Below are 13,224 nucleotides of genomic sequence, written 5' to 3' on the forward strand. Positions count from 1 at the left end.
CAACTTTCACAGCCATACATTGCAACTGGGAAAAACCATAGCTTTGACTATACACATTTTTGTTGGCAGGGTGATGTCTCTGCTTTTTAGTAAGCTATCTAGATTTGCCATAGCTTTCCACCCCAGGAGCAAGCGTCTTTTAATTTCTTGGCTACAGTCCCCATCTGCAGTGATCTTGGAGCCAAGAAAATAAATTCTGTCACTACCTCCATTTCTTCCCCATCTATTTGCCAGGGATTGAGAAGGCCGGATGCCATGATCTTAGTTTTCTTAATGTTGAGTTTCAAGCCAACTTTTGCACTCTCCTTCTTCACCTGCATCAAGAGGCTCTTTAGTTCCTCTTCACTTTCTGCCATTAGAGTGGTATCATCATCTGCATATCTGAGGTTGTTGATATAGATGATAGATGAAAGATAGATGGATGGATGGATAGATAGATAGATAGATAGATAGATAGATAGATAGATAGATAATAGATGAGGGAAGGGAATCTTTTATAATCTATTTGATGGTAACATATTTAATTTGGCTTTTGACAAGGCTATTGTACACACACACACACACACACACACACACACACACACACACACACACACACTTCACTGTAACTTTGTAGAGCAGCTAAAAAGAGTATTTGTTTGTCATTTATTCCAAAAGTCAAAGCCTAACAGAGAACTCCAGTTTTTGCCATTAATTCCTGCACACATTGTTTTATTCCCTTGCCTTGTATCCTGATTCTTCTCTTTTTTATAACTATATTAAGATGAAAGATAAAAACTAACAAGAACTAATGTTTAGGATAGAAAAAGAAAAGAAATAAGAAAAGAACAGAAAAAAGTGGGGGATATGTGGATATATATATATTGTATATATATAAATATAATTGGCTTCTGATTTTCTTTTACAGCAGTTACAAGTATGAAAACATTAACCTCTTACTCTATGATTGCAACATTGTTTATGCCTTTTCTATATTCTATCTATCTGTCTGTTATACAATCTATCTAATCATCAAAATCATGTAAGTTCGTTTTTTTTTTTCAACTTCACACAAAACGTCCATAAAGGGGGAACTAATCCTTCTGGACCGCACTGTAAACTCTGAGGTTGCCTCCTGGTTGTGCCTGCATGTTCTCATCTTTTTATTTACAATCACTTTTTTTGAATTTCAGAAAATCACTGCCTAGGTTCCCTCTCATCTTCTTTACACCAGGCTGCACCTGTCCTGTCCTTTCAGCTTTTCTTCCTGATAATCATGTATTCTAAACCAGCAATTATCCGGATTGCTTAGTTTCAAATCCTTTCCCCCGCTTAAAAGGCCACATTAGACACAATAACAGGAAATAGGTAAACAGGTTTTTCCCAGCTTTGTTTTTTTTTCTAAATATAAAAGTAGGCTTCAGAAGTTACCTGTTGCCACTTGTTTTCTTGTTTTCATCCAAATTGGGGTGTAGGATGGGATGGTTATCTTAGGCAGCCAATTTTTGCACAACAGGAAAGGAAAAGGCAGCAAAACATCATTTCCATTCGTCATACAGGTAGTCCTCGATTTACGACCACAGTCGAGCCCTACATTTCTGTTGCTAAGTGAGACAGTTGTTAAGTGAGTTTTGCCGCATTTTACCAACTTTCCTGCCACAGTTATTAAGTGGATCACTGCAGTTAAGTTAGTAATTCTTTGGAAGCAAAATGATACAGATAATCTTCAATTTACAACCACAGTGGACCCCCAAATTTCTGTGGCTAAGCAAGGCAGTTGTTAAGTGAATCACTATAGTTGTTAAATTAGTAATGTGGTTGTTAAGTGAATCTGGCCTTCCCATTGATTTTTCTTGTCAGAAGGTCGCAAAAAGGGATTGTGACCCTGGGACACTGCAACCGTCATAATCTTCTGAATTTTGTCTGAATTTTGATGACGTGACGATGGAGATGCTGCAATGGTCATAAGTTTGAAAAATGGTCATACATCACTTTTTTCAGTGCTGTTGTAACTTTGGAGGGTCACTAAATGAACTATTGTAAATTGAGGACTATCTGTATCTCCTTAGAATCATTCTTATCGACTTTCATTTTTTTATCGATGGGTTTTTTTTAAAAAAATTACTCTCCAGGCAGAGACTCTTTGTTGAGACTCTTGAAATCTTTACAAGACCATTTTTGAAGCCTCTGGACGAACGATAGCAGTTTATCCGCACACTATCAGAGATTCCTGGAGTTTGGTTTTAGAAAAAGATGATTCATTGTAGTTGTTCTTAAGAAGGAGCCTCGTGATCATTAGCAGTGTAAAAGCAGACAAACAATTCAGTCAAAACAAAGATAAAATCTACATCTGAGCGAATGATAAAAACGTAATTAAAAAACCAGCAATTGAAAAAATAAACTGTCAAACCATCCATCCATTTGTATCAGGGAAGAAAAAATAAAAATAAAACTCCCACCAAAGCCTAGAGCAGATTTTTGTCTTATGATCTCATCCCATTATTTCCCTCTTAATTATCAGACTGGAACATCAGTTTCAGAGACCAAAGAGACAACACATTGCATTGAAGGTATTTCTCTGCAGACATCTTCTCTCTCCCTCCCTCCCTCTCTCTCTCACACACACACAAACCATACACCCCTCTGACTCCTTATGACTCTTTTTAAGCATAAGTCACTCTCAGAAACTGTGGCAAAGATGGGTTCCTTTCACTACTATTATTTCCAATCAGCATGATTGGTTTTCTTAGTTTTTAGTTGCACTTTTACAGGGTGTCAGCCAGGGGTAGGTTCTACTTACTTTTACTACCGGTTCGCAATGGGATTGCGCGCGATTGAAGCTTTGCCTCTTTTCTACAAATGAAGCTTAGATGTGATGTCACTTTTGTCATTTTTGCAAATGTGACTGGCCTACAGGCATCTCTGCTCTGAAGTTGATTGGGTAGGGAATGGGTGTTGTGGTTCGCCAGCAGCCTGTGGAGCTGGCCGCGGAGTCGGACAGCGATGAAGCTGAGGAAGAACATGGGCCAGTCCTGGAGGCTGGGGAAGGCCCGGATGAGGACTCTGCGTCAGAGGCAGAGATGGGGCCAGGGCCATCGGGGAGTAATGTGTGGACTCGGGAGCTTCCAAAGGCTGACAGCAGAGAGGCAGAGGAACAGGAGGAGCCTGTTCCTAGTGCATGCATGAGAAGAGCTGCCAGAAGGCAAGAGCAGCTAAAACAAAGAGGACAACTCGGGAATAGAGCCCAGAGATGATTGGCCCCTCCCATAAGTCTTAAAAGATCAGCAACGGCTCTTGAGCTCTGTCTGAAAACAACGTTGATAGACTTGTTCTTGTCTTGCTGCACTTATCTCTGGTCAGTGTCTTCTGCTTCTGAACTTTTGCCAAGAGAAGCCTTTGGCAGGTTGCCTAATTATACCAAGGTTGGTGATTAGACTGAAGGATTTGTTATGAAGAGTTTGTTTTAATTTTGTCAGATGTAAATGCCTTATTCTATAATGTGTAAATAATATCTGAACGGGGTATCAGGGGTTAACTTATTCTTCACTTCTTAATGTATTCATGATTCACCACTCCCACATCTAGCTCCACCCATTGTATATATAAGGAGCTGTTTGCCCCCATTTACTTGCTTCTACCTATAAATATTCAGTGAATATAGAATGCCTATTGTAAATAAAAGGAGATATATTTAAACCTTTAACTCTTACTAAATTTATTGAGTCTGATCCTGAAAAATATTGCAACAAGCTGGTAGCAGAGGATAGTTAATTGACTCAATAAAAATTAAAAATGTCTAAGAAAGATAGGCCCAACACCAGGGCATACAGCAAAGAAATAGAAACAGAACAAGAAATAATCAACGAATCCACAAATGCGATTTCGAGAGAATCTGAAGAATACACCACTGAAGACGAAGAAATAATAGATGAAAATGATGATGAGAAGGAAATCGAAATAGAGAATAACGAACTCAGGTCAGAAATATTAAAACTATTGAAAAGCCAGAAGAATGATGAAAGCCTCATCGCGAACCTCCAAGATATGCTGAAGAACAGCGGAGCAGCGAGAGAGAAGCACATCACTAATGAAAAATCAAAAGACACCAAAATAGTGAGTGATATGACTACAGAAAATATTGTTGTGAAGAAGAAAACCGGTGATCCCGCGCGAAATTTTGAATGGCAGCCATCTTGGTTTCAACAGACCTCCAGGGTGAGCGAAGCAGAGCCAATCAGAAAGCTCAATTCAAAATTTCTGGCGCGAAAAACATCAGACAACGAAAATGAAAAAGAAGACTCTAACACCTCTGAAGAATCAGAATCGGAAAGTGAAGAGGATTCAACAAACAATCAAATAAAATCAGCAATGAAAACGCTTTTTGCTGCCTTTGGACCAAAACTAAAAATAACAAAAAAACTAACGAAGAAGCGAGCGGGCAAGCCAATGCCTCAAGACCTGCCCGCTCCCATTCTGACTACGAGAGCGACGACGCCCGAACCCAGAGGGCCCTGCCGATACCGCCCCACGCCACAGACCGAAGCAAGCACCAACGCCATCAAAGGAAGAAGAAGAGCAGCCGCCATAGTCAAGACTCCCAAAATCGAGCCAGAGACCAATTCGTCTGAGGAGGAGCAGAACGAGCGAGCCGCAATGAGGAGAACCTCTCACGACGACTCCGTGGAAGAAATGAACAACGCGCATGCGCAAGACTACGCAGACGGTCCGGGAAGACATGAACTGGCGAGGAGACCGTGCAGGCTCGTTGCGAGCATCCCCACGCCGTTTTGTAACTTTCTGCATTTGCGAGACCACGGACTACCTCAGGTTGTAAGTAATGGACCTAATAATGTCGGAAATTTACCCAGTGACTTCCCAAAGCTAAGGGTAGATGGCATTAATTTGCAAGAATGGTATCAGCAGCTCCAGGTTGTCTTTATGAAGGAAAACTTACTGTTTTTTATCACTAGTCCCCCAAAAAGACCTTGGACTCTAAAAATAGACTGCTTACACCATAGAGCATTTTTCTTATTAATATCTAGCATGTCTCCTGCAATGTATCATAGCATTAAGCAAAATATGACTGTGTCAGAAATTATTCAATGCATGTTCAATTTGTTTTACAGTGACAGTGTAGCTACCACCACAAGGATGTCTAAAGATTTCTTTTCCTCTAGGATAAAACCAGGGGTTTCCATAAGTGAGCATTTAATATCTTTAAACAAAATAAGAGCTGAGCTGCATTTAAGGGGGGAGGTGATTTCAGATCAAACAATGAAAAGTGTTATTATCAACTCACTTGATCCATCATGGGACAATTATATGTCACATTTAGACACAATCAATCTAGGATACTTATCCATAGAAAGTCTATCCAATAAATTAATAGCAGAAGACAATTCAAGAAGGAATCATTCTAACAATCACATAGAACACAAAACATATAGGAAAGTAGCTTTCCAAGAAAAATATAATGAAACATTTAAATGTCATAACTGTGGATCCAGGGAACACAATAGAAGGGATTGCCCCAAAATTTCAAAAGAAAGACATAGGTCAGAATATAGAAACAAATACAATTATAGACAGTCTTCCATGGATAGACATAGATACAGAAGCCCACCAAATTACAAGGACAATAGAGGGGGCAGAGATAATTCAAAGGATAGAAAATCTGGTTCATTGAATGGATTAAATAAACAAGACAACACTAACACACAGCAGAATGAAAATAGTAATTGGCTTATTGATTCTGGAGCAACTAATCACACCACTAATAACAAAGATATATTGTCTTCATTTGTAGAAGATAAATTTGTAATAAAGGTAGCTAACCAAGAAAAGTTTCAAGTATTAGGCAGAGGGAATGTAATACTGCCAGGTCTAGGAAAAATAGAGGGGGTATTGCTAATACCTGAAATACCTCATAACATACTAAGTGCCATAAAACTAAGTAGAGATTCTGATATTAACATAGTTTTTTCTAAAGGAAAGGCGACTTTAGAGAAAAATAAGATAGATATAGGCACTGTAATAATTAAAGGAGGCCTACCTTATCTGATAACAAAGGAAAAATGGTTACACAACATTGATTCAAATATGGAAGATTGTATTGAAGTAGATGATGAAAACATTAGCAACAGTGACAATGATGAATGTAAAATATCTCATGATCACAAAGATGTACACAATGAAAAAAAACCAAAAATAGGTAAGCCAATTCATGATGAGTGTGCTCACATCTTACATAGGAAGTTAGGACATGCCAGTTTTCCTGTAGTACAAAAAATGACTGAACACGCAGAAGGTGTCAAAATAAAAAATTGTGAAAACTATTTGGAATGCTCAGTATGTAAATCTACAAAACTAAAGACTAGCCCCAGACCAAGAAAATCCACCAGATCAACCAACCAAATTTTTGATTTAGTACACATGGACTTAGTTGGTCCACTAACTCCATCAATCACTTATAGAAAACGTTACTTCTTAACCATAGTAGACGATTATAGCCGTTATGGATTTGTCTATACATTAAAACACAAAGACGAAACCTTCCAAAAATTTAAAGAATTTTATAAACGCATAGAAACACAACACAATATCAGAATAAAACAAATTATGACAGATAGGGGATGTGAATTCATGTCTAAAGAATTCTCCCAATGGTTAAAGGACAGAGGAATGCTACATTACACGTCTAGTCCATTTTCTGCGTTCCAGAACGGGATTGCAGAGAGGAAGAACTCAACATTACAAACTATGATTAGATGAACATTGGAAGATGCTGGCTTAAGCAAACAATTCTGGTCAGAAGCCTTACATTATTCCAATTACACACAGAATAGAACCTGGTCCAGCATTGTAAATAAAACACCATATGAAGTAATGTATAATAGAAAACCAAAATTGGCACACATGCACATATTTGGGGTCACTGCAGACGTACACATACCTAAGCAACTGAGAAGAAAGGGAGAAAACGTGTCCAGAAGACTCAGATTTATGGGATATGAGACAGGTACTAAAGGGTACAGATTCATTGATAGTAATAACAAATTTATAGTCTCCAGAACAGCTGTATTCCATGAACAGGCCAACTGGTCTAAAATACATCTTAATGAAATATTTCCAAGTGACAACAAAGATACAAAATCTCAAGAGAAAGGGACCATAGAAAAGCAAAACATCAACAAATATAAAAACAAAACCAAAACATGGACAAATAGCCAACACAAAATAAAGACAGACACACTAACTAAAAAGGAAGCAAGATATTTGCATGATAACAATAGTAAACCTGAAAAAACAATTAGAAACACCAGAAATCAGATGCCAAATAAATATAAAGACTATATAATGCATATGGATGATGAGTCAAAGACACCTAATACATATGAGGAAGTGTTAAAACTCCCTCGTGAAGAAAAAGAAAAATGGGAATTAGCAATGAAAAAAGAAATGGAAAGCTTACAAGGACTAAATGTATTTACACCTGCAATCGCACCAAAGGATAAAACAATTATTGGTACCAGGTGGATATATAAAATTAAGAACTTAGAGGGAGGCAATACTCTATACAAAGCTAGACTAGTTGCACAAGGTTATGCACAGAAATATCCGGAGGATTACACTGACACGTATTCCCCCACAGTAAGAACCGAGAGTGTCAAAACAGCTCTAGTGGTAGCATCAGCACTTAATCTCGATGTATTCCAATATGACATACAGACAGCGTACCTACACGCAAAACTAGATAAGGAAATATATGTAAGAGCACCCCACAGTCAATACACAAACAGAAATGAGACTTGGTTGTTAAACAAGAGTTTATACGGGTTAAAACAATCTGGTAAACGATGGTATGATTGCTTAGTAAAAGTACTTAAAACCATGGACTTCAATGCCACCACTGCTGATAACTGTTTTTTCGTTAAAAAGGGTGATGATTACATGGAATTTGTATTGATCTATGTGGATGACATTTTATACATAGGAAAACATAAAGAGAGAAGAGAAACCTTTGTAACTAAGCTAAATGAACATTTCTCATTGAAATCTTTAGGCAAAGTAAACAAATATCTTGGTGTTCAAATTAATAAAACAAAAAGAGGATTCAAACTTACTCAGAGAGATAAGATCATAGAGCTTTTAAATAAATGCAATCTAAGTAATGCCAAACCTTGTGATACTCCTATGCAAACTGACTTTCTAAGAAATACTGATGAATCATCCCCTGAATTCAAAGATAACACATTTTATAGATCAGTCATAGGTTCACTTCTTTATATATCTAATTGGACAAGACCAGATATCGCTTTACCCCTCAATTTATTATCCAGACATGTCAGCAAGCCAACAATGTACCACTGGGAAGCTGTTAAAAGAATATTAAGATATCTGAAAAGTACACTAGACTTTTGTTTAATGTTGGAACCTAACGATAATAAAGAACCAAAGCTTACATGTTATGCAGATGCAGACTGGGCTGGAGACACATCATGTAGAAAAAGTACATCTGGTTATATATTCCTCTTAAATGACTGTCCAGTTTACTGGTACACTGGTAAACAAGAATTAGTGGCCACTTCAACGACAGAAGCAGAATATGTTTGTTTATCTAAAGCTGCAAATAACCTTGTATGGTTTAATGATTTGATTTCAGATGTTTGGAAAAAACCTGCTTTACCTTTTATTATGCATGAAGATAATAAAGCAGCTATTGAAATATCCAGATCTGACGCCATTGGACAAAGGTCCAGACACATAGATATAAAATTTAAACATGTGAGACAATTATCTCAGGATGGATTTATTAAAGCTGTGCATTGTGAAACTTCAGAACAATTAGCTGACATATTGACAAAGCCTTTACCTGCCAAGCAGCATAAATACTTAACTTCTAAATTGTATGTTTTGTACTGCCCTGAATCTGAATGTAATTGGTGTTGTGTAACGAATCGGCATTTAGAGGGGGATTTGTCAGATGTAAATGCCTTATTCTATAATGTGTAAATAATATATGAACGGGGTATCAGGGGTTAACTTATTCTTCACTTCTTAATGTATTCATGATTCACCACTCCCACATCTAGCTCCACCCATTGTATATATAAGGAGCTGTTTGCCCCCATTTACTTGCTTCTACCTATAAATATTCAGTGAATATAGAATGCCTATTGTAAATAAAAGGAGATATATTTAAACCTTTAACTCTTACTAAATTTATTGAGTCTGATCCTGAAAAATATTGCAACAAGCTTAGTTTGGACTACCCTGAGAATGAGTTAATTCTCAGCTGTTCTAATAAAATCTGCTTGTTTTGGAACTGTTTGCATCCAATACTACCTACTTGGCCTGGGTCAGAACAATGGGGGGAAAGACTGACTAATCCATCCAAGGATTATTTATTTATTTAGTGTATGGTATATCATACATGGAGTAGCAATATATATTAACATTTCTTCTAGATTAGTAAAACACAATAAGATATAAATGTTAAAAAGATCTAGCTAGCTATTATGAATCTATATTCAAATACCAATGTCTAGGCCATCTAACCATTGAAGTGCGGCATGGTTTATATTAAAAAAAATCAGATACTGGATCAGTATACTGTATACTTCAGCTTACAGCTGGTCACAATGTGATCTATAGTTTGACATGGGTCCCCGCAGTCACACTGAGGTGAGGATACTACGTCTGGTGGCGTAAGGTATTTTGTTGCGAGCAGAGGAGTGGAGGATTTTTCTTGTGAAATATCTTTGGACATGCTCAATTGTATTAATGTCCGATATGCAGTGTGGGTTCCAGACAGATGAGCTGTATTCAATAATTGGTCTAGCAAATGTTTTGTATGCTCTGGTTAGTAGTGCAATATTACCAGAGAAGAAACTACGCAAGATTAGGTTTACAATCCTTAATGCCTTTTTGGTGATGTTGTTACAGTGGGCTTTGGCACTTAGATAATTAGATATGAGTACTCCAAGATCCTTGACAGAGTGAGGGTCATCTACAAGGTCGTGTCCACTCAGCTTGTATTTTGTGTTCTCATTCTTTTTGCCAATGTGTAAGACAAAGCGTTTGTTGGTTGAGATTTGAAGTTGCCAATTGTTTGACCATTCTGACACAAAGTCTAGGTCTTTTTGAAGGGTAGCAGCATTGTTGGTGGTGTTAAATAATTTCACATCATCAGTGAAGAGAACGGAGTTGCTTATAATATGATCACAAAAGTTATTTATGTAAAGTATAAAGAGTGTTGGTCCTAGAACGCTGCCTTTGGGGACACCACTGTTAACAGGTGCAGGATTTGATAGGGCACTCCCTATTTTGACCACTTGTCTGTTTGACAGGAATGCAGCTATCCAATTATGTAGGGGTCCAGAGATGCCATAGGATTTTAGTTTTAGAAGTAGTTTGTCGTGTACCACTGAATCAAAGGCTTTACAGAAGTCTATGTAAATTACATATATTGCTTTGTCCTGATCGAGTTGTGTAGTCCATATTTTTTTGCAGTGTAGAAGTTGTAGATTACAGGATAATTTTTTTCTGAAACCAAATTGTTTGTTAGAGAGTCGATTGTTTGTTTCTAAGTGGAGGGTAATGGATTGGTTTATGATTGATTCCATGACTTTGCAGGTGACGCAGCATAAAGAGATTGGTCTGTAATTTTCAACTAGGCTGGGGTCTCCCTTTTTGAAGATAGGGATGGCTGTGGCTAGTGACCATAGGTTGGGTAGGGAGCTGGTCCTGGAAGATTTTTAAAGATTATGCTTAGGGGTTCAGCTATGGTGGAGGAAAGCTTTTTTAAGCAGTATGCAGATAGTCCATTAGGTCTGATAGATAGAGATGGTTTTAGGCTGCATAATGCCTTTTCAACATTATCTTCTGTGAAATCTATTTGTGTTAGATCGTTGTGATTATCTATGGTATGACTAGGAAATGTTGGGCATGAGCCATTGCTGTTTACAAAGACTGAGCCAAAAATGTGTTAAAGAGGTTGGCTTTAACTGCTTCATCATAGGATAATAAGGATAAGGATAATTTTATTTCTATACCGCCCCTCTCCCGAAGGACTCGGGGCGGTGTACAGCCAGGTAAAAACACAATACAAATATCACAATTTAAATTTAAAAATTATTAAAAGTATTACATCATTACATTCTTTACCATTTAAAGGAAAAATTCTGCCCTCTCTGAGGCTCGAACTCAGGACCTTCAGATTATGAGACTGACGCGCTGCCTACTGCGCTAAGAAGGCACATATATTGCATCATCTTGATTTTCCTTAGAACAGAATAAAAATTGGGATAGTATGAGTTTTTGTCCAGCCTTAGGATCGAAGCCAGCTGGGTGACCTTGGGCCAGTCAGAGTCAGTCTCTCTCTCTCTCTCTCTCTCTCTCTCTCTCTCTCTCTCTCCCTCCCTCCCTCCCTCCCTCCCTCCCTCCCCCCCTCTCTCTCTGCCTTTAGAAGATGACAAGAGCAATCCATTCCCAAAATCTGTCAAGTACTGTACATTTCAGGGACTTGTTCAGGCAGTCACTGGGAGTAAGCACTGACTCATACATATTAGATTAGTGTTTGTGTCAAACTACACTATATAATCTGTGCAGATTCAGTACAGATTGGAAGTTTCATGAATAGAATAGAATAGAATAGAATAGAATAGAATAGAATAGAATAGAATAGAATAGAATAGAATAGAATAACAGAGTTAGAAGGGACCTTGGAGGTCTTCTAGTCCAACCCCCTGCTCGGGCAGGAAACCCTACACCACTTCAGACAAATGGTTATCCAACATCTTCTTAAAAGCTTCCAGTGTTGGAGCATTTACAACTTCTGGAGGCAAGTTGTCCCACTGATTAATTGTTCTAACTGTCAGGAAGTTTCTCCGTAGTTCTAGGTTGCTTCTCTCCTTGATTAGTTTTCATCCATTGCTTCTTGTCTTGTCCTCTGGTGCTTTGGAGATAATAGTTTGACTCCCTCTTCTTTGTGAAAGCCCCTGAGATATTGGAACATCATGTGTCTTCTTCAAACTGGTATCCTCCATACAAGCTGAGCTTGGCCTTCAGAAAGGTGCTATGGAGAGAATGTGAGGAACGAGGAAGGGGGATAATGTAATACCAGTTTTTTGTTTCAAAGTTGGCAACTTTAAGAGACTTCAACTCCCAGAAGTGACTGCGGGAATTCTGGGAGTTGAAGTCCACTTAAAGTTGCCAAGTTTGAAACAGTCAGACATACATGCAATTTAAGCAGAAGTAATTACACAAAGTGATAAACCACTACAAAAATCGGGTGATTGATAACCACCAACTGGAAATCTGGACTTGTTGAGAAAATATGTGTCCTTTTATATTTGCATTACAGATAGTCCTCGACTTAACAACCATTTGTTTAGTGACATTTGAAGTCACAACGCCACTGAAAAAAGTGACTTAATGACTAATCCTCACACTTATGACCATCGTAGCATTCCCCGTGGTCAAAATTCAGGGGCTTGGCAACTGGCATGCATTTACGACAATTGCACTGTCCTGGGATCGTGTGATCTCCTTTTGTAACCTTCCTGGCCAGCTTTGACAAGCGAAGTCAATGGAGGAAACCAGATTTGCTTAACAACCAGATGATTCGCTTAACAACTGCAGTGATTCATTTAACAACAGTGGCAAAAAAGGTCATAAAACGGGGCACAATTCACTTAACTATCTTGCTTTGCAACGGAAATGTTGGGCTCAATTGTGGTCGTAAATCGAGAACTACCTATGCTACGTTCAGAAGACCGGAAGTATCTGGTACAGTGCAATGATCTGGAATTTTCTCTACTTTTTATGTATGTATTTATTTATTTGTCAAGCATGTATTTTATGACAAATACAAGTGTAATTATAAATACCTGATCAGAATCTACTTGAATACTGCTTTGAATTATGGATTGAAGCTGGAATGAATGTTTGGAATTATCTGCAACTGGCACTTATTTGCAAAGATACAGACGGAGCCTAAAGGAAGTTTGCATAGATTAAATACTCCTGCCTTATTAGCAAACAAAGTCTGCTCCATTCCACTTCAGAACCCAGGAGAAAGCTTGGCACACCTGTGTCTTTTTCCAGCGTTACCCCCAAAAACTGTCTCTTGTCCCCTTCACAGGGCCTCAGTTGCGAGCCAGTGAGGAGTGTGGGAAGGGGAGGGGAGAGATGCTCCCCCATCCATTTATTTGACTCCCGTTGTCAAGGACCCGCTGTTGAAAG

The 13,224-nt window shown here is 38.2% G+C and overlaps 1 non-coding gene across 1 annotated transcript; it reads right to left on the reverse strand.

Moving 5' to 3' along the window:
• Positions 1-11,163: 11,163 nt before the first annotated feature.
• Positions 11,164-11,236, reverse strand: TRNAM-CAU (transfer RNA methionine (anticodon CAU)). Its single transcript has one exon. It is a non-coding gene; the product is annotated as a tRNA-Met (tRNA).
• Positions 11,237-13,224: the final 1,988 nt, after the last annotated feature.

Source organism: Pituophis catenifer, unplaced genomic scaffold (genome assembly GCF_029215685.1).
Source record: "Pituophis catenifer annectens isolate HBS135680 unplaced genomic scaffold, rPitCat1.0.hap2 SCAF_2, whole genome shotgun sequence".
Taxonomy (NCBI): domain Eukaryota; kingdom Metazoa; phylum Chordata; class Lepidosauria; order Squamata; family Colubridae; genus Pituophis; species Pituophis catenifer.